We start from the raw sequence: 23081 nt of genomic DNA on the forward strand, positions 1-23081 counted from the left end.
TTAGCATTCAGTAGACCCCCCTTCACACTGGCTTTGGTCAGATATACAACAGGGGTCGTTCTCTCCCGACCAGTATCTGGGTCAAATGGAACGACACACACACACTTCTCTCCCGCACTAGTCCTGCCTATAGCTATTAATGGAATGTATATATCTTGCTACACAATTGATATGGAATAACACAACAGTGCGGCCTAGTCCTATCTTAGAGTCCTCACAGGGGGCGCCATATGTCGTGACGTTGTATTAGTTAATGTGACGACTGTTGCTCATCGAATGATTAACGGTTTATAATTGCGTGATTAAATGAATTAAGCAATGAATTAAGCAATGAATCAAGCAATTATTAACTCATTAACCTGGGGCACCATGGGAACATTGTTTTGATTGAGTTTCTATTTCCCAAATTAACTCAAAGGATATCAGAATATCAATTTTACAACAGTCGCTAAATTAATCAATTTCCTCTACAGTCTCATAATCTGAACGTCGCATAATCCGGGAATCTGCACGGACCCGGGCTTTACCACTGAATTTACCACACCAATCTTAGTTGATTATTTATTTACTAGCAAGCTAAAATGATGATAAAAATACACATACACAAAACACAGTCTAGCTATTGATTAGGACTTAGTATAACGGGCCAACACACTATGGCGCTTGTTACCCAAAATGGGGATTTTAAAGAGAGAGAAATAAAGGAAGTACACGAGAGAAATATACATTTGGGTTCATTTGTCAGCCATGCTTATTTAAAATTAGCCTTGCCCCGAACTGCCGCTCTTATGGGTCAGAATATAATGATGTAATTACGTGTTGGAGTTCTCAGGTGGGAAGCTCCGCGTGGGTCGTTTAGGCTTCTAAATGACGCACTTCTCCGGCGCAACTCTCTGGTTGTCCTCACGATGTCAGTGTCCTTCTTGGCTAAGTGGTCTGATCCCTCACCCTTGATCTGAAAGGGGTCTTCTGAGGACAGACAGCTCTGTAGCTCAGAGCTCACAGCTTCGGCCCGAACGGGGTCGATACCACGATTCAATGGAGAGTGGAGGCTGGGTGGTTCGGCTTGAATTCACCCGCTTAGACACAGCTACTCGTCCATAGCTCGTGTAGAAAAAGATTTCTTTTGTCTTCAACCTTGTGTTTCGTTTTGGGGTTCGTCGACTTTGTTAGACCTTCGCTGCAGCTTGGGGTCAATTAGTCTCCTATGTTAATTCTTCACTCTCCTGTCTTATACCCTCGGGTCAGAAGTGGGTGTAACCGCCTTTAGGGCAATTCTCTGGGCGGACCAAGTAAAGGGGGCAAGGCTTAGATTCTACTAAAAATCCCATTTTAGACACTAACTTCACATTTCATCTTTACCAAAACATTCTGTTTGATTTGGATATTTTCCACACAACGTACAATGTATCAACATCAGGCATATACTGGGAAAACTCTTAAAGGTACAATGTTTTCATAATAACGTCATCTCTTAACCTTTAAAAACAATACAAAAGTTACATACATTTTAATATTCCACCTCTCGTCATGACCACCATTGTGGCTGACGGAAACCATTGTTCCAAAGTCCCTTTATTGCATGTTTAATGTTCTGAGGCCAGTTCTCCATTGTTAGGACAAAGGAATTTCTCTGTGGCCTAAGGTTTATTATGGGCGTGAGGTGTCATAAAACCCCCACATCTTCAGACCCCTAGATCTCTCCTCCTCTGTTGGGGGTTTGGGAGATAATCTGTAGGGTGGTGGTCTCCTGTACCCTGACCTGATCAGGACAGTCATGACAGAAGTAATGAGTGTAATTTCTGTGCTTCTATGATGTCTAGAAAGCATTCACAATTCCATGTGAATCTGATAACTAGAATGTGTAGACTTTCCCAGATACAGTTTATGTCGTCCTGTCATCAGTCATAATGTCTCAGATGACAACCGAACTGACATCATATTCACTAAGTACCAACGCATATTTCCAACTGGTTCTATTACCGAAATATTGTTCCTTTCCCCCCACTTGTTTGATGTTCCCAGACTCTCTATGTTTAACAAAGGCTATTCAAGAGTCCTTCAGTAGGGTCAGAGAGAGCGGGAAGGGAGAAAGGTCTTTATGGGGGATCATAAACCCACAGGCCAACGTCATGACACCAGTGTGTGTCAGTGTGTCACATTATTATTTCCAGGGACACTGAGGAGTCAACATTATCAACCCTAAACCCTGGATAGAGGGGCTCAGTGAATGTGGAGGTGAATGTGTACAGGTGGGTCAGTGTGTCAGAGGAGGCTCTATAGAAGGACAGAGTGCCGGCTGGCCAGTCCAGATACACTCCTACTCTGTGGGAGCTGGAGGGGAGGACGTCTAAGGTAGTGTGATTCTTATTGTGACTGGCAATGTAACTGTTGTTAGTGCAGAACAGACACCAGCACTTGTCATTGTATCCAAGACAGCAGTCCTCTTTCCCTCCTCTCCTGCTGATTCCTTTATACGTCACTCCTATATTAAGACTCCCACTCCACTCTACCTCCCAGTAACAGCGCCCAGTCAGACCCTCTCTACACAGCACCTGTCTCCAGACCTCAAATCTCTCTGGGTGATCAGGATACGGCTGCTTCTCTCTCCTACATGTCACCTTTCTGTTCTCCTCAGACAGAGAGAGGAGTCTGTCTACTGTGTTGAGGTCCAGTGTGAGATCACAGACATCTGATGGATGAAACCAGACACAATATTAGAAATCATCATCATTCACATTAGAATGTTAACTCACTTTTCACTAATTAATTTAATGTAGATGTTTCTAGGTACCAAAAGGAGAAATTAAGCTAATTTGAGACTTGTTGAATGATCATATGTTATACACTATGGTAATATAAAACACACTCATTCCCATTAATTACACACACACACACACACACACACATATACACACACACTTTCACTTATGCATGAACACACATTTCTTATGTAACACGAACACACCACACACATTGTCAAAGCAACTCTTTGTAAACTTTGGTGTCCCTGATTTCTGCTTCTGTAGAACTACAGATGATATTTAATATGACCAGGTCAGTAATGATGGGGGTCTTTGACTTTGACTTAACTTGAATTAAGACTTATTCTTAGTCATATTCTTCACAGCAGTCAACACTCACATTTTCTAAGCCCAGGTTTCATTGTGTTCTCTCCACCATGTTCCACACTGCAGCGGTAAGCAGAAGAACAGACAGTCATTGAGGGATACACCTGAACTCACACACACACGCACTGGACACACACACACACACACTGGACACTCACACACACACACACTGGATACACACACACGGTCAAGTGCTGGTAAGAATGGTTGTGTGTATGTGTGTCCAGTGTATGTGTCCAGCGTGTGTGTCTTTCCAGTGTGTGTGTGTGTGTGTGTCCTGTGTGTGTGTGTGTGTGTGTCCAGTGTGTGTGTGTCCAGTGTGTGTGTGTGTCCAGTGTGTGTCCAGTGTGTGTGTGGCTCCACTGTGTGTGTGTGTCCAGTGTGTGTGTGTGTGTGTGTGTGTGTGTGTGTGAGAACCTGAGCTACACACACACACACACACACACACACTGGAGACACAAACACAATCATATCCAACATGTCTGATATGAACATTGACATAAACCCTCTACATACTTGAGTTTCTCCAGTCCGCAGTGTGGATCCTCCAGTCCAGCAGAGAGCAGTCTGACTCCTGAGTCTCCTGGGTGATTGTAGCTCAGGTCCAGCTCTCTCAGGTGTGAGGGGTTTGACCTCAGAGCTGAGACCAGAGAAGCACAGCCTTCCTCTGTGACTAGACAGCCAGACAGCCTGCAAAGAATCAAATCACATTAAAACCACACTGCTATTCTTTGGTGGTGAAAATAGTGGCAGTATATTTTTTCAACATATTCAGATATATCAGTGTCCTGAAACCTGCCATATCTATTAATAAATTAATGAATATATCATTATTATAAATTATCATAATATTACTTGTAGAGAGAAACATGTATAGTACAAATATTTGAGTCGACTGACCAGACCAGTTTAAAAAGCAGTATCAGTAAAAAGACAGACAGGGAGGTACCAGATTTAGATTGTATTGAGTATACACTGTATTTCATATACAGTCCACATCATATCTGTCACGTCCTGACCATAGAAAGATGTTATTTTCTATGGTAGAGTATGTCAGGGCGAGACAGGTTTTTCTTCTTCTCTGTTTTCTATTTCTATGTTTAGGTTCTAGTTTTGTATTTCTATGTTTGGGGATTTGTTTGGGATGATCTATTAGAGGCAGCTGGTCCTCGTTGTCTCTAATTGGAGATCATACTTAAGTAGGGGTTTTTCCACCTGGGTTTTGTGGGTGATTAATTTTGAGTCGTGTATGTGTTCATCGCTGCGTCACGGTTTGTTGTTTTTTCATTCAGTGTATGTATTGCATAGTTTCACAGTATGAATAAAATGTGGAACGACACACACGCTGCACTTTGGTCCTCTTCTTCCTACGACAGCCGTGACAGAATCACCCACCACCAAAGGACCAAGCAGCGTGCCCAGGAGAAATAGGAATGGACTTGGGAGGAAATTCTGGACGGGAAAGGACCCTGGAGTCAGGCTGGGGAGTATCGCCGTCCGAAAGAAGAAATCGAGGCAGCAAGAGCGGAGCGGCGATACTACGAAGCATTATACCAACCACGAGGCAAGTGCAAGAGGCAGCCCAAAAAATGTTTTGTGGGGGCACAAGGGGAGATTGGCAGAGTCAGGATGGAGAGCTGAGCCAACTCCCCATGCTTACCATGGGGAGCGAGTGAAGACGCAAGGTGAGTTATGCGGTGATGCGCACTGTGTCGCCAGTGCGCATTCACAGCCCAGTGTGATCTGTGCCCGCGCCCCGTATTTGCCGTGCTAGGTTTAGCATTCAGCCAGGAAGGGTGGTGCCAGCTCAGCGCACCTGGTCTCCAGTTCGCCTTCTCGGTCCAGGATATCCTGCGCTGGTGCTGCGCACTGTGTCGCCAGTGCATATTCACAGCCCAGTTCGTCCTGTGCCAGCTCCCCGCGTTTGCCGGGCGAAAGTAAGCATCCAGCCAGGACGGGTTGTGCCAGCTATATGCTCGAGACATCCGGTGCGCCTCCACGGCCCAGTATATCCTGTGCCTGCCCCACGTACCAGGCCTCCAGTGAGTCTATCCAGCCTGGTACGTCCTGTGCCTGTTCCTTGCACTTGCCCTGAGGTGAGTGTCACCAGTCTGGCGCCACCTGTGCCACTCCCACGCATCAGGCCTCCAGGGCACCTGCCCAGTCCATGGTGTCCTGTTCCTGCTCCCCGCACTCGCCCTGAGGTGCGTGTTACCAGTCTGGCGCCTCCTGTGCCAGCCCCACGCATCAGGCCTCCAGTGCGCATTCCCAGTTCAGAGCTTCCGGTGACAGTTCCCAGTCCAGAACTTCCGGCGGCCTGCAGTCCGGAACCTCCTGAGACGGCCTGCAGCCCGGAACCTCCTGAGACGGCCTGCAGCCCGGAACCTCCTGAGACGGCCTGCAGCCCGGAACCTCCTGAGACGGCCTGCAGCCCGGAACCTCCTGAGACGGCCTGCAGCCCGGAGTCTTCGGCGACGGCCTGCAGCCCGGAGTCTTCGGCGACGGCCTGCAGCCCGGAGTCTTCGGCGACGGCCTGCAGCACAGAGACTCCGGCGATGATCTACAGTTTTGTTCCTCTGATGACGATCCACGGTCCGGTGGTACTGATGCAGAGGGATCAGCGGGCGGAGCGGGGGTTATGCCCCGAACCGGAGCTGCCTCCTCTGTGGGAGGATCCGCTGGACGATAGGGTTCTGGGTACTGCACCAGAGCCGCCCTAGACAAGGAAACCACCCTGCCCTCCATTTTTTTTTTTTTGGGGGGGGTTTGTTGTTGTTTTGTCTAGGTGCGGTCGGTGTGCACCAGCAGCAGTCTGTACTACAGAGCCTCCAGCGATGATCCAAGGTCCGGTGGCACAGAAGCAGAGGGATCAGCGGGCGGAGCGGGGGTTACGCCTCGAACCAGAGCCGCCTCCTCCACTGGGGGATGCGCTGGATGAGAAGTTTCTGGGTATTGCACCTGAACCGCCATAGACATTAGTCACCCACCCTACCCTCCCTTTGTGATTTTGTTTTTGGGGGGGGCTATTGTTGTTTTGTGTAGGTGCGGTCGGAGTCCTTTGGGGAGGGGGGTACTGTCACGTCCTGACCATAGAAAGATGTTATTTTCTTTGGTAGAGTATGTCAGGGCGTGACAGGTTTTTTTCTGTTTTCTATTTCTATGTTTAGGTTCTAGTTTTGTATTTCTATGTTGGAATTTTGTTGGGATGATCTCCAATTAGAGGCAGCTGGTCCTCGTTGTCTCTAATTGGAGATCATACTTAAGTAGGGTTTTTTCCACCTGGGTTTTGTGGGTGATTAATTTTGAGTTGTGCATGTGTTCATCTCTGTGTCACGGTTTGGTGTTTTTTCATTTCAGTATATTTATGTATTGCATAGTTTCACAGTATAAATAAAATGTGGAACGACACACACGCTGCACTTTGGTCCTCTTCTTCCTACGACAGCCATGACAATATCTATTTTGACGATGAAGCTAACATTTAAATGTGTCTCTATACCCCAACATTTTGGATTTCAGATCAAAGGATTCATATGAGGTGACAGTATATAATGTCACCTTTTATTTCAGGGTATTTTCATACATATCTGTTTCTGTCACGTCCTGACCAGTAAAGGGGTCATTTTGTTATTATAGTATGGTCAGGGAGTGGCAGGGGATGTTTGTTTTGGGATTTTGGGTTAGATCTATGTTATTCTATTTCTATGTTTGAATATCTAGTTTCTCTATTTCTATGTTTAGTTTTGGCAATGATCTCCAATTGGAGGCAGCTGGTTGTGGTTGTCTCTAATTGGAGGCCATATTTAGTTGTGTTTGTTTTTCTTGTGTTTGTGGGTGGTTATTTCCTTGTATAGTCTGTGCACCTTACGGGACTGTTTTCGTCGTTTGTTTTGGTTATTAAGTGTTTTTTTTCTTTAAATAAATAAGAAGATGATCAATATACCTGTTGCATTTTGGTCAATACGACACTTGTGACAGAACCACCCACCAAAGAAGGACAAAGCAGCGGATGAAGAAGAAGCAGCAGCAGGAGAAGTATGTAGAGTCGTGGACATGGGAGGAGATTCTCGATGGCAAGGGTCCATGGAGGCAGGCTGGGGAGTACCAGCGCCCGAAGGAGGAGCTGGAGGAGAAGCGAAGAGGGAACGATGGAGGTACGAGGCATTATATCCTCCAATTCAGGAGGTGAGGAGGCAGCCCCCCAAAAATATTTGGGGGGGGGGCACACGGGGAGTTTGGCAAAGTCAGGGTGGATACCTGAGCCAACTCCCCGTGCTTATTATGGGGAGCGACGGAGCAAGCACCTTGTTGTGCGGAGATACGCACTGTGTCACCAGTGCGCACCTACAGCCTGGTGCGGTCGGTACGGGCTCCTCAGCATTGCAGGGTGAGAGTTGGCCGGCAGCCAGGAAAAAGTGTGCCGGCAAAACGGATCTGGTCTCCATTGCATCTCCTCGGCCCAGTTTACCCTGCGCCTGCTTTACGCACGGCAGCCCTCATTCCCCAGCACAGCCCAGTTCGCCCTGTGCCAGCGCTCCACCCGTGCCGGGCTATAGTGACCATCCAGCCAGGATGGTGTGTGCCAGCCCTGAGCTCCAGATCTCCGGTACGCCTCCATAGCCCAGTACATCCTGTTCCTGCTCCTCTCACTAGCCCTGTGGTGCGTGTTACTAGTCTGGCGCCTCCAAAGCCAGTCCCACGCATGAGGCCTCCAGTGCGCCAGCCCAGTCCAGTACGTCCTGTTCTTGCTCCCCGCACTAGCACTGTGGTGCAAGTTACTAGTCTGGCGCCTCCAAAGCCAGTCCCATGCATCAGGCCTCCAGTGTGCATTCCCAGTCCAGAGCTTCCAGCGACAGTTCCCCGTCCGGAGCTTCCGGCGACAGTTCCCCGTCCGGAGCTTCCGGCGACGCTTTACAGTCCGGAGCCGACAGAGACGGCCTACAGTCCGGAGCCGACAGAGACGGCCTACAGTCCGGAGCCGACAGAGACGGCCTACAGCCCGGGCCGACAGAGACGCTCCTCAGCCCGGAGCCTCCAGCGACGCTCCTCAGCCCGGAGCCTCCAGCGACGCTCCTCAGCCCGGAGCCTCCAGCAACGCTCTTCAGCCTGTGGCCTCCAGCGACGCTCCCCAGTCAGAGGCCTCCAGCGATGCCTCTCAGCCTGGGGCCTCCAGCGACGCCTCTCAGCCCAGAGTCTTCGGAACGGGAGCTACGGCCAGAGCCAGAGCCATCTCCGTAGGGGGGAGGATTGGGAAGGGGGGGTGTAGCACAAGAACCGTTGTTGACGGTGGCCACCCTCCATTCCCTCCCTTTAGGTTTGGGGTTGTTTTGTTTTTTGAGGTGCATTCTGTGTCTGCACCTTTGGGGGGGGTACTGTCACGTCCTGGGGGTGGCAGGGGGTGTTTGTTTTGTGTGTTTTGGGATTTTGGGTTAGATCTATGTTATTCTATTTCTATGGTTGAATATCTAGTTTCTCTTTTTTCTATGTTTAGTTTTGGCAATGACCTACAATTAGATGCAGCTGGTTGTGGTTGTCTCTAATTGGAGGCCATATTTAGTTGTGTTTGTTTCACTTGTGTTTTGTGGGTGGTTATTTCCTTGTATAGTCTGTGCACCTTACGGGACTGTTTTCGTCGTTTGTTTTGGTTATTAAGTGTTTTTTTTCTTTAACTTGTTGGGGCTAGGGGGCAGTATTTACACGGCCGGATAAAAAACGTACCCGATTTAATCTGGTTACTAATCCTACCCAGTAACTAGAATATGCATATACTTATTATATATGGATAGAAAACACCCTAAAGTTTCTAAAACTGTTTGAATGGTGTCTGTGAGTATAACAGAACTCCTACGGCAGGCAAAAATCTGAGAAGGTTTCATGCAGAAAGTGGCCTGTCTGACAAGGTGTTGTTGTTCTTGCTTCTGTTTATTGAAGAGTCAGGATCTTAGCTGTAACGTGGCAATTCCTACGGCTCCAATAGGCTCTCAGAGCCCGGGAAAAACCTGAACGATGACGAGGCAGCCTCAGGCTGAAACACATTATCGCCTTTTCCAAGTGGCCCATCAGAGGACAATGGAATTAGGCGCGTGCCTGATTCGACCCTGTGCAGTATTTTCCTTCGGCTGTTTAGCTAATTGCAGATTCCCGGTCGGAATATTATCGCTTTTTTACGAGAATTATGGCATAAAAATTGATTTTAAACAGCGGTTGACATGCTTCGAAGTACAGTAATGGAATATTTAGAATTTTTTTGTCACGTTATGCGCCATGATTTACCATTCTGATAGTGTCTAGAACGCACGAACAAAACATCGCTGATGGAACATAACTATGAATTATTTGGGACCAAACCTACATTTGTTATTGAAGTAGAAGTCCTGGGAGTGCATTCTGACGAAGAACAGGAAAGGTAAGACCATTTTTCTTATAGGAAATGTGATTTTGGTGAAGGCTAAACTGGGTGGGTGTCTAAATAGCTAGCCCGTGATGCCAGGCTATCTACTCAGAATATTGCAAAATGTGCTTCATCCGAAAAGCTATTTTAAAATCGGACATATCGAGTGCATAGAGGAGTAATGTATCTATAATTCTTAAAATAATTGTTATGCTTTTTGTGAACGTTTATCGTGAGTAATTTAGTAAATTGTTAGTAAATTCCCCGGAAGTTTATTTCTGGCTGGGTACTCTGCTGACATAATCTAATGTTTTGCTTTCGTTGTAAAGCCTTTTTGAAATCGGACAGTGTGGTTAGATTAACGAGAGTCTTGTCTTTAAATAGCTGTAAAATAGTCATATGTTTGAGAAATTTAAGTAATAGCATTTCAAACGTTTTGAAAATCGCGCCACAGGATTACACTGGCTGTTACGTAGGTGGGACGAATTCGTCCCATAGAGGTTAAATAAATAAGAAGATGATCAATATACCCGCTGTATTTTGGTCAACTCAATACGACCCTTGTGACAGTTTCACCATTTATAAATGAAAGCGCTTGATGTATCTAGTCCCCCCATTTGAAGAAGTCATAAGTATTCTGACCAATTCACTTACAATGTATTTGGTCCCATATTCTTTGAACGTAATGACTACATCAAGCCTGTGAATGCCATGATTGAGAAAGATAATGAATGAATCATGAATAATATTGAGTGAGAGAGTTACAGAGGCTACAACAAAACATACTAACCTCTCACCATTAACCTCAAATAAAAGGTGGCATTCTGTACTGTCACCTAATATTAAACATTCTATCTCAAATCTAAAATGCTGGAGCATAGCAACAAAATTAAAACTGTAAGCTTCGCTGTCCAAACACATATGGCGTGGACTGTGTGTCTGGTAAACAGATGTGGATCTAGTGAACAGTTATCACTTGTTGACCAACTACAGGAATACTGACCTCAGAGTCTCCAGTTTACAGTGGGGATTCCCCAGTCCAGCAGAGAGCAGCTTCACTCCTGAATCCTTCAGGTCATTGTTACTCAGGTCCAGCTCTCTCAGGTGTGAGGGGTTTGACCTCAGAGCTGAGACCAGAGAATCACAGCCTTCCTCTGTGACTCCACAGCCTGACAGCCTGCAAAGAGTCAAATCATATTAAAATCACACTGCTATGCTTTGGTGGTGAAAATAGTGGCAGTATAATTTTTTCTACAATTTCAGACACATCAGGGTCCTGAAACCTGCCATATCTGTTCGTAAATGAATGTATCATTATTATAAATGATCATAATATTACTTCTAGATAGAGACATGTATAGTTCAAATATTTGAGTAGACTGACCAGACCAGTTTAAAAAGCAGTATCAGTCAAAAGACAGACAGTGAGGTATCAGATTTAGATTGTATTGAGTATACAGTCCACACCATATCTATTTTGACGATGAAGCTAACATTTAAATGTGTCTATGTACTCCAGTATTTTGGATTTAAGATAAAATGTTTCATATGAGGTGACAGTATAAATTGTCACCTTTTATTTGAGGGTATTTTCATACATATCTGTTTCACGTTTTGAAATGAAAGCACTTTATGTATCTAGTCCCCCATTTGAAGAAGTCATACGTATTCTGACCAATTAACTTATAGTGTATTACAGTAGTCAAAAGTGTATTATTTGGTCTCATATTCTTGGAACGCAATGACTACATCAAGCCTGTGACTGCCATGATTAAGAAAGATCATTAATGAATCATGAATAATAATGAGTGAGAGAGTTACAGAGGCTACAACAAAACATACTAAACTCTCACCATTAACCTCAAATAAAGGTGACATTCTGTGCTGTGACCTAATATGAAACATTTGGTCTCAAATTCAAAATGCTGGAGCATAGCAACAAATTTAAAACTGTAAGTTTCACTGTCCAAACACATATGGTGTGGAATATGTGTGTCTGGTAAACACATGTGGATCTGGTGAACAGTTATCACTTGTTGACCAAATACAGGAATACTGACCTCAGAGTCTCCAGTTTACAGTGGGGATTCCCCAGTCCAGCAGAGAGCAGCTTCACTCCTGAATCCTTCAGGTCATTGTTACTCAGATCCAGCTCTCTCATGTGTGAGGGGTTTGACTCCAGAGCTGAGACCAGAGAAGCACAGCCTTCCTCTGTGACTCCACAGCCTGACAGACTGACAAAGAGATCATCATGACTTCACAAACACACTGTTAATTTAACACCAGTAGTGTAGAAGGACAATTAACCTTTAATTGTAATTGATATGTGAAAATTAACATAGAATATCCAGTTCGTTAACTGTAACACCCCCAAGGTCCTGTGGTGAAACGAGTATTGCTGTGCAAGGTATTGGGCAACAGCTTTTGTCCAGTGTGTGTGTGTCTAGTGTGTGACCTGTGTGTGTGTGTGTGTGTGATGTCCAGTTTGTGTGTGTCTCCAGTGTGTCCAGTGTGTGTGTGTCCAGTATGCATCTAGTGTGTGTCCAGTGTGTGTCCAGTGTGTGTCCAGTGTGTGTCCAGTGTGTGTCCAGTGTGTGTCCAGTGTGTGTCTGTGTAAAAGTGTGTCCAGTGTGTGTCCATTGTGTATGTCCATTGTGTGTCCAATGTGTGTTTGAGAGGACACACACAATGGGCACACACACACACACACACACACACACACACACACACACACACACACACACACACACACACACACACACACACACACACTCACAATAACATCTTGTGGTGTTCTGAACTTTTTTTATTTATTTTTTTCAAAGATGGCGTAGCAGTCAGACGTCTTTGTCTTTGTCTTGTCGTGTCCCTTGTATATATATTTTAATATATTTTTCTTCGCATATCTTTTTTAAATATTTTCCTAAACCTCAACCTCTAAATACTCTCCTGCAACCCGCCTCACCCAATGTGGTGTGGATCTGTTTTTTCTGAAGTATTTCTATTTACTTCGGATCTGGCATCCCTCAACTGAAGATAGCCAGCTAACTACCTACCAGCTATCAGTCAGCAAACCATTGCTAACAGTCATCAGCTAACCTTTAGCTCGGAAAGCTCTCGCCAGTTCGTACAACGTGACTCAAACCAGAGCATAACGGACCTATTTTTCTCTCCATATCCTCGTTTTCCTACCGCAAACTCTGAAACTTTTCATCTGGATCTTCGCAACTAGCTAACCGCACTCCCGGGTGACTACTCCTGGCTAGCATTTCCATCCCGGAGCAAGCACCAATTAGCCTGAAGCTAGCCCGGCTAGGGCTCCTGGGCTACCACCGAAGCCCACTCCCGGGCTACAATATCCGGACCCCTTCTACTGCTGGTACAGGGCACGGAACCCCGCCGATCCTCTACGACTGGAATACCGACATAATCTGCCCGAGGATTCCAACAGGCCCCTCAGGCGCGACGTCCGCTGAAGGCCCATTCTGCTAACCGCGGCCTGCTAGCTATCTAGAGCTACTTGGAACCCCACCTTCCACGACTGGTCTATCGACGTCACTGCACGACATCCCCCAAAGGCCCTTCTGCTAACTTGCTAGCCCCGGTCTGCTAACTGCTAGCTTGCTAGCCCCAGTCTGCTAACTGCTAGCTTGCTAGCCCCGGCCTACTAACTGCTAGCTTGTTAGCCCCGGCCTGCTAAATGTCTGAATCGCCGTGTCCCCAGCCGGCCCAGCCGGCCCAACCACTCACTGGACCCATATGATCACTTGGCTACGCATGCCTCTCTCTAATATCAATATGCCTCGTCCATTACTGTGCTGGTTAGTGATTACTGTCTTACTTCACTGTAGAGCCTCTAGCCCTGCTCAATATGCCTTAACCAACCATGTTGTTCCATCTCCTATATATGCCATGACATCACCTGGTTTAAACGTTTCTAGAGACTATATCTCTCTCATCATTACTCAATGCCTAGATTTACCTCCAATGTACTCACATCCTACCTTACCTTTGTCTGTACACTATGCCTTGAGTCTATGCTATCGTGCCCAGAAACCTGCTCCTTTTACTCTCTGTTCTGAACGTGCTAGACGGCCAGTTCGTAAATCCTTTAGCCGTACCCTTATCCTACTTCTCCTCTGTTCCTTTGGTGATGTAGAGGTTAATCCAGGTCCTGCAGTGCCTAGCTCCACTCCCACTCCCCAGGTGCTCTCATTTGTTGACTTCTGTAACCGTAAAAGCCTTGGTTTCATGCATGTTAACATTAGAAGCCTACTCCCTAAGTTTGTTTTACTCACTGCTTTAGCACACTCTGCCAACCCAGATGTCTTAGCCGTGTCTGAATCCTGGTTTAGGAAAACCACCAAAACCCTGAAATCTCCATCCCTAACTATAACATTTTCCGCCAAGATAGAACTGCCAAAGGGGGCGGTGTTGCAATCTACTGCAAAGATAGCCTGCAGAGCTTTGTCTATCCAGGTCTGTACCCAAACAATTTGAGCTTCTACTTCTAAAAATGCACCTTTCCAGAGACAAGTCTCTCACCATTGCCGCTTGCTACAGACCACCCTCTGCCCCCAGCTGTGCCCTCGACACCATATTTGAATTGATTGCCCCCCATCTATCGTCTGAGATCATGCTGCTAGGTGACCTAAACTGGGACATGCTTAACACCCCGGCCATCCTACAATCTAAGCTTGATGCCCTCAATCTCACACAAATTATCAATGAACCTACCAGGTACAACCCCAAATCCGTAAACACGGGCACCCTCATAGATATCATCCTAACTAACTCGCCCTCCAAATACACCTCTGCTGTGTTCAATCAAGATCTCAGCGATCACTGCCTCATTGCCTGCATCCGTAATGAGTCTGCGATCAAACAACCACCACTCATCACTGTCAAACGCTCCCTAAAACACTTCTGCGGGGTAACCTGGAATGACATTGACCTCATCCCATCAGTAGAGGATGCCTGGTTATTCTTTAAAAGTGCCTTACTAGGGTAGGGGGCAGCATTCGAAATTTTGGATGAAAAGCGTGCCCAAAGTAAACTGCCTGCTACCCAGGCCCAGAAGCTAGGATATGCATATAATTGGTAGATTTGGATAGAAAACACTCTAAAATTTCCAAAACTGTTAAAATAATGTCTATGAGTTTAACAGCACTGATATGGCAGGCGAAAATCTGAGGAAAATCCATCCAGGAAGTGCTATTATTTTGAAATGGCTGTTTTTCCATTGAAAGCCTATCCACCATACAAAGACTTATGACCCAGATCATGATCCCTATGGCTTCCACTACATGTGGCCAGTCTTAAGCCATTGTTTCAGGCTTTTACTCTGAAAAATGAGGGAAAAACACCCCTTTCAATGAGAGGACAGTGGACATTTCTAGAAATGAGTCCAGCGCGTGACCGAGAGCCTTTCTTGTTTCTCCTTTTCTTTTGATGAAGCTATTGTCCGGTTGAAATATGATCGATTATTTATGACAAAAACAACCTGATGATTGATTATAAACATCGTTTGACACGTTTCTACGAACTTTTATGGTACTTTTTAGATTTTTCCTCTGCATGCTGTGACCGCGCTTTGTTCAAATGGATTACTGAAAAAACGCACCAACAAAACGGAGGTTTTTGGACATAAAGAGGGACATTATCGAACAAAACAAACATTTATTGTGTAACATGGAGTCTTGGGAGTACAACCATATGAAGATCATCAAAGGTAAGTGATTATTTTTATCGCTATTTCTGAGTTTTGTTACTCCTCTACTTGGCTGGTAACTGTTTGTAATGATTTGTCTGCTGGGCGCTGTTCTCAGATAATCGCATGGTTTGCTTTCGCCGTAAAGTCTTTTTGAAATCTGACACCATGGTTGGATTAACAAGAAGTTAATCTTTAAACCGATGTATAACACTTGTATGTTTTATGAATTTTTATATTCATAAAAAATGTGCGTCCCACACCCCCTAGAGAGGTATAATAAGCATGCTCCATTCAAAAAATGTTGAACTAGGAATAGATATAGTCCTTGGTTCACTCCAGACCTGTCTGCCCTTGACCAGCACAAAAAACATCCTGTGGCATTCTGCATTAGCATCGAATAGCCCCCGTGATATGCAACTTTTCAGGATAGTTTGGAACAAGTATACACAGGTAGTTAGGAAAGCTAAGGCTAGCTTTTTCAAACAGAAATGTGCATCCTGTAGTACAAACTCAAAAAAGTTCTGGGACACTGTAAAGTCCATGGAGAATAAGAGCACCTCCTCCCAACTGCCCACTGCACTGAGGCTAGGAAACACTGTTATCAACGATAAATCCACTATAATTGAAAATTTCAATAAGCATTTCTCTACGGCTGGCCATGCTTTCCACCTGGTTACCCCTACCCCGGTCAACTGCCCGGCACCCTCCACAGCAACCCGCCAAAGCCCCCACCATTTCTCCTTCACTCAAATGCAGATAGCTGATGTTCTGAAAGTGCTGCAAAATCTGGATCCCTACAAATCAGCTGGGCTAGACAATCTGGACCCTCTCTTTCTAAAATGATCCGCCGAAATTGTTGCAACCCCTATTACTAGCCTGTTCAACCTCTCTTTCATGTCGTCTGAGATCCCCATAGATTGGAAAGCTTCCGCGGTCATCCCCCTCTTCAAAGGGGGATACACTCTAGACCCAAACTGTTATAGACCTATATCCATCGGAGGGCCTGTTGTCCGAACCTCTGGCAGTCTCTATGGGGGTGCCACAGGGTTCAATTCTCAGGCCGACTCTCTTGTCTGTATATATCAATGATGTTGCTCTTGTTGCTGGTGATTCTCTGATCCACCTCTACGCAGACGACACCATTCTATATACTTCTTATTCTGTATACTTCTGGCCCTTCTTTGGACACTGTGCTAACAAACTTCCACACGAGCTTCAATGCCATACAACTCTCCTTCCGTGGCCTCCAACTGCTCTTAAATACAAGCAAAACTAAATGCATGATATTCAACCGGTCGCTGCCCACACCTACCCACCCGTCCAGCATCACTACTCTGGACGGTTCTGACTTAGTCTATGTGGACAACTACAAATACCTAGGTGTCTGGTTAGACTGTAAACTCTCCTTTCAGACTCACATTAAGCATCTCCAATCCAAAATTAAATCTAGAATTGGCTTCCTATTTCGCAACAAAGCCTCCTTCACTCATGCTGCCAAACATACCCTCGTAAAACTGACTATCCTACCAATCCTTGACTTCGGTGATGTCATTTACAAAATAGCCCCCAACACTCTACTCAGCAAACTGGATGCAGTCTATCACAGTGCCATCCATTTTATCACCAAAGCCGAATATACTACCCACCACTGTGACCTGTATGTTCTCGTTGGCTGGCCCTCACTACATATCCGTCGCCAAACCCACTGGCTCCAGGTCATCTATAAGTCTCTGCTAGGTAAAGCCCCGCTTTATCTCAGCTTACTGGTCACCATAGCAACACCCACCCGTAGCACGCGCTCCAGCAGGTATATTTCACTGGTCATCCCCAAAGCCAACACTTGCTTTAGCCGCCTTTCCTTCCAGTTCTCTGCTGCCAATGACGGGAACGAATTGCAAAAATCTCTGAAGCTGGAGTCTTATATCTCACAATCTAACTTCCAGAATCAGCTGTCGTAGCAGCTTACCGATCACTGTACCTGCACATAGCCAATCTGTAAATAGCTGACTACCTCATCCCCATATTATTACTTACACTCTTGCTCTTTTCCACCCCAATCTCTCTACTTGCACATCTATCACTCCAGTATTAATGCTAAATTGTATTATTTTCGCCTCTATGGCCTATTTATTGCCTACCTCCCTACTCTTCTACATTGCACAAACTGTACATAGATCTTTCTATTTTTCTTTTCTTTTGTGTTATTGACTGTACTTTTCTTCATGTGTAACTCTGTGTTTTGTTTTTGTCGCTTTGCTTTATCTTGACCAGGTCTCAGTTGTAAATGAGAACTTGTTCTCAACTGGACTACTTGGTTAAATAAAGGTGAAATAAAAAAAACACTGGACACACACACACACACACACACACACACACACACACACACACACACACACACACACACACACACACACACACACACACACACACACACACACACACACACACACACACACACACACACACACACACACACACACACACACACACACACACACACACGCAACATATGTGTCCAAGTGGTGGTAAGAATGTTTGTCTTAACTAGCCTGATAAGTCAAACATGTCTGATATGAACATTGACATAAACCCTCTACATACTTGAGTTTCTTCAGTCTGCAGTGTGGATCCTCCAGTCCAGCAGAGAGCAGTCTGACTCCTGAGTCTCCTGGGTGATTGTAGCTCAGGTCCAGCTCTCTCAGGTGTGAGGGGTTTGACCTCAGAGCTGAGACCAGAGAAGCACAGCCTTCCGCTGTGACTAGACAGCCTGACAGCCTGCAAAGAGTCAAATCATATTAAAATCACACTGCTATTCTTTGGTGGTGAAAATAGTGGCAGTGTATTATTTCTAAATTTTAAGATTGATCAGTGTCCTGAAACATGCCATATCTATTCATAAATGAAAGTATTATTATTAGAAATGACAAAATTATCAAAGTATTGCCTGCAGATAGAAACATGTATAATACAAATATTTGAGTAGACTGACCAGACCAGTTTAAAAGCAGTATCAGTCAAAAGACAGACAGTGAGGTATCAGATTTAGATTGTATTGAGTATACAGTCCACACCATATCTATTTTGACAGTGAAGATAACATTTTAAATGTGGCTCTAAACTCCAACATTTTGGATTTCAGATCAAATGTTTCATATGAGGTGACAATATATAATGTCACCTTTTATTTGAGGATATTTTCATACATTTCTGTTTCACCATTTAGAAAAAATAAAAGCACTTTATGTATCTCGTCCCCCTATTTGAAGAAGTCATAAGTATTCTGACTCATTAACTTATAGTATATTAAAGTTGTCAAAGGTTGAGTATTTGGTGCCATATTCTTTGAACACAATTACTACATCAAGCCTGTGACTGCCATGAGTAAGAAAGGTCATGAATGAATAATGAATAATAATGAGTGAGAAAGTTACAGAGGCTACAACAAACATGCTAACCTCTCACCATTACCAATAACAGAGGATACAACAAAACATGCTAACCTCTCACCATTACCAATAACAGAGACCACAACAAAACATACTAACCTCTCACCATTACCAATAACAGAGGCTACAACAAAACATGCTAACCTCTCACCATTACCAATAACAGAGGCAATAACAAAACATGCTAACCTCTCACCATTACCAATAACAGAGGATACAACCAAACATGCTAACCTCTCACCATTACCAATAACAGAGGCTACAACAAAACATGCTAACCTCTCACCATGACCAATAACAGAGACTACAACAAAACATGCTAACCTCTCACCATTACCAATAACAGAGACTACAACAAAACATGCTAACCTCTCACCATTACCAATAACAGAGGCTACAACAAAACATGCTAACCTCTCACCATTACCAATAACAGAGGCTACAACAAAACATGCTAACCTCTCACCATTAACCTCAAATAAAAGGTGACATTCTGTACAGTCACCTAATATGAAACATTCTATCTCAAATCCAAAATGCTGGAGCATAGCACCACATTTAAAACTGTAAGCTTCACTGTCCAAACACATATGGTGTGGACTATGTGTGCCTGGTAAACACATGTGGATCTGGTGAACAGTTATCACTTGTTGACCAACTACAGGAATACTGACCTCAGAGTCTCCAGTTTACAGTGGGGATTCCCCAGTACAGCAGAGAGCAGCTTCACTCCTGAATCCTTCAGGTCATTGTTACTCAGATCCAGCTCTCTCAGGTGTGAGGGGTTTGACCTCAGAGCTGAGACCAGAGAAGCACAGCCTTCCTCTGTGACTCCACAGCCTGACAGCCTGACAAAGAGATCATCATGACTTCACAAACACACTGTTCATTTAACGAGTAGTGTAGAAGGACAATGGCAGATTCATTTGGTTTATTCTCTCAAACAACATATAGATTCATCTTCCGTCTCCTAGAATTGTATGGTCATATTGTTATACTAATGTGAAAATCAATGCATTCATTCAATATGTTTTTCAATATAATATTATATACATATTATAATACATATTTTTATCTAAACAGAATATTGCTTCCTGATGATTAGTTCTTAAATGTAATTGTATGTACTCACAGAACAGCTCTGGAGGCTTTGACCACTGGCAGCAGCCTCAGAAGACCTTCCTCTGATCTGGAGTATTTCTTCAGGTCAAACACATCCAGCTCCTTTTCTGAAGTCAGCAACACAAAGACCAGAGCTGACCACTGTGCATGTGACAGTTCTTCTTCTGAGAGACTTCCTGATCTCAGGTAGCTTTGGATCTCCTCCACTAGAGAATGGTCATTCAGTTCATTCAGACAGTGGAACAGATTGATGCACCTCTCTGGAGAGGGATTCTCCCTGATCTTCTCTTTGATGTACTTGAATGTTTCTTCATGGCTCTGTGAGCTGCTTCTTGTCTTTGTCAGTAGACCTCGTAAGTGCTTCTGATTGGACTCCAGTGAGAGTCCCAGAAGGAAGCGGAGGAACAGGTCCAGGTTTCCCGTCTCACTTTGTAAGGCTTTATCCACAGCACTCTTGTAGAAAGTAACTTCAGGCTCGTCATTTGTTTGCAGTTTGTTCATTAGATTCTCATTGTTGTTGTTGTTGAATGAGAGGAACATATATACAGCAGCCAGAAACTCCTGAATGCTCAGATGAACAAAGCAGTATACCTTCATCTGGTGCAGCACACATTCCTCTTTAAAGATCTGTGTGCACAATCGTGAGTACACAGAGGATTCATTGACATCAATGCCAGCCTCTTTCAGGTCTTCTTCATAGAAAATCAGATTGCCATTCACAAGCTGTTGAAAAGCCAGTTTTCCCAGTGACAGAATGCTCTCTTTATTCCAGCGTGGATCTGTTTCTTCTTTCCCAAGATACTTTTCATTCTTCTGTTTGGTATGAAACACCACAAGGTGTGTGTACATCTCAGTCAGAGTCTTGGGCATCTCTTCTCTCTTATGTTTCAGCATGTGTTCAAGGACTGTTGCAGAAATCCAACAGAAGACTGGAATGTGGCACATGATGTGGAGGCTCCTTGATGTCTTTATGTGTGAGATGATTCTGTTGGCCAGGTCCTGATCACTGAATCTCTTTCTGAAGTACTCCTCCTTCTGTGGGTCATTGAACCCTCGTACCTCTGTCACCTGGTCAACACACCCTGAAGGGATCTTATTGGCTGCTGCAGGTCGGGTAGTTATCCAGAGGAGAGCAGAGGGAAGCAGATTTCCCTTGATGAGATTTGTCAGCAGAACATCCACTGAGGTTGACTCTGTGACGTCACAACAGATCTTGTTCTTCTGGAAGTCTAGGGGCAGTCGGCACTCATCCAGACCATCAAAGATGAACAGAACTTTGTACTTGTCGTAGTTGGAGATTCTTGATTGTTTGGTTTCCATTGAGAAGTGATTGAGAAGTTCAAGCAAAGTGAGATCGTCACCTTTCATCAAATTCAGCTCCCGGAAAGGGAATGAAAATACAAATTGGACATCCTGATTTGCTTTTCCTTCAGCCCAGTCCAGAATGAACTTCTGCACAGAGACTGTTTTTCCAATGCCAGCGACTCCCTTTGTCAGCACAGTTCTGATAGGTTTGTCTTGTCCAGTTAAGGGTTTGAAGATGTCGTTACATTTGATTGCAGTCTCTGGTCTTGCTTGTTTCCTGGTTGTTGTCTCAATCTGTCTCAGCTCATGTTCATTATTGACCTGTCCTGTTCCACCCTCTGTGATGTAGAGCTCTGTGTAGATCTTATTGAGAAGTGTTGGGTTTCCTTGTTTAGCGATCCCCTCAAATACACATTGAAACTTCTTCTTTAGATTAGATTTGAGTTCACGTTGGCAAATCACAGCAGGATCATCTGAATCTAGAAATAACACAGAGGATATTAATATTACGTCTGTTTTAATGTCTACAGTATTGTAGGACTGTTATAACATTTTAAATTATAATCATTTATTCTCTTAACTGAATGTATTGTCATGACGTTGCCCTCTCTCTGGGAACTGGGAGCACAGTTGACCCTCTCCCCCTTGCACCACCCCCCTACCTACCTCTTCCTACCCAGGCCCTGTCAAGGCGGTCGTAAATTCCAAAGGAAATGTCCTGCCTAACAGGCCCAGTTGAGACTGAGAGGGGTTTCATAGAGAGACAAGGAAATTCTTCCAACTCACAGAATTGGGGAACCAAACAACATTTATGTTCTGGAGAAGGTATAAGAGATCGGTGAAGAATCCAGCTACGAACTGGTCCGCTTGGTACAATTGTGTGATACTCAGAAGAGACAATATAGCCATATTACCCTAATACTGTTTATATAATAGCCTCAGCTATAGGACTTGCATCTAAATGGTTGTATAAAATGTATTAATAAGGATAAAGCTATTTGGAATACGTTGAGATGCTATGTACTGATGTTAATGTGATAGAATGTATTTCTGTTCAAAGCTTAAATCAGTCATCGGCACACCCCCCAGGGACACAGACAGGACCAGGCGTCATGTGACAAGCCTGTTCTATGTTCACGTATAAAACCCCCACCCTGATTTTCTTTCATGAGACCAGCTTACCTCAGAAGAGAGAGCCAAGGTTTGACCATCCAATTCCTCTACTGAAAGTTAACTATACCACGTGGTTAAACTTTTAGCCTATCGAGACCGACAGAATAATAACAAGTCTTTGATATTAATTAATAGTCTGCAGCTAGAAATTATATCATTGAACGCGAAGACCGACGAAACATCCATTCTATAACAACATTAATGAATGTCGCTTTGAAAGATTCATTCTAACCGAGAGAGAGAGAGAGAGAACAGGACAAAAACTCTCCAACAAGGATCCCGACGACACACTGAGCGTAAATATATATTGATTGCAATTGTTCCCGAATGAGTGAGCGTTCATGTACAAAGGATTAGCATATCAATTGTTAATATTAATGAACTCTGTGTGCCTCCTCAGCTGCCCTTTATGACCCTTTGTTTAACAAGCCGCCATGCCTGTTAGCCAATAGGGCACATTACTCTACCAATTCTTTGTGACAATAATTACTGTTTGTATGCTTTCTGTGAATTACTTAGTTTAGTAAATAAATGATTTTAAGACAATTGATGTATGGATGACTCTTAGTAAAGACTGGGTTCGTGCAGATACAACAATTTACGACGTTTGGAATGAGACTGGACGCAAGGTAAAATACGCCATTTAAACCAGAAGAGAATCGGCCTATACTATAATATATAATGTTAAAATATAGGAAAGTTATATTAGGAAAATTATAACTTTGTAATCTGAATATTTTCCTTGGTGCCCCGATCTCCTAGTTAATTACAGTTAAACGATTAATCAGTTTAATCATGTG

The sequence above is a fragment of the Salmo trutta genome, unplaced genomic scaffold (assembly GCF_901001165.1).
Source record: "Salmo trutta unplaced genomic scaffold, fSalTru1.1, whole genome shotgun sequence".
NCBI lineage: Eukaryota > Metazoa > Chordata > Actinopteri > Salmoniformes > Salmonidae > Salmo > Salmo trutta.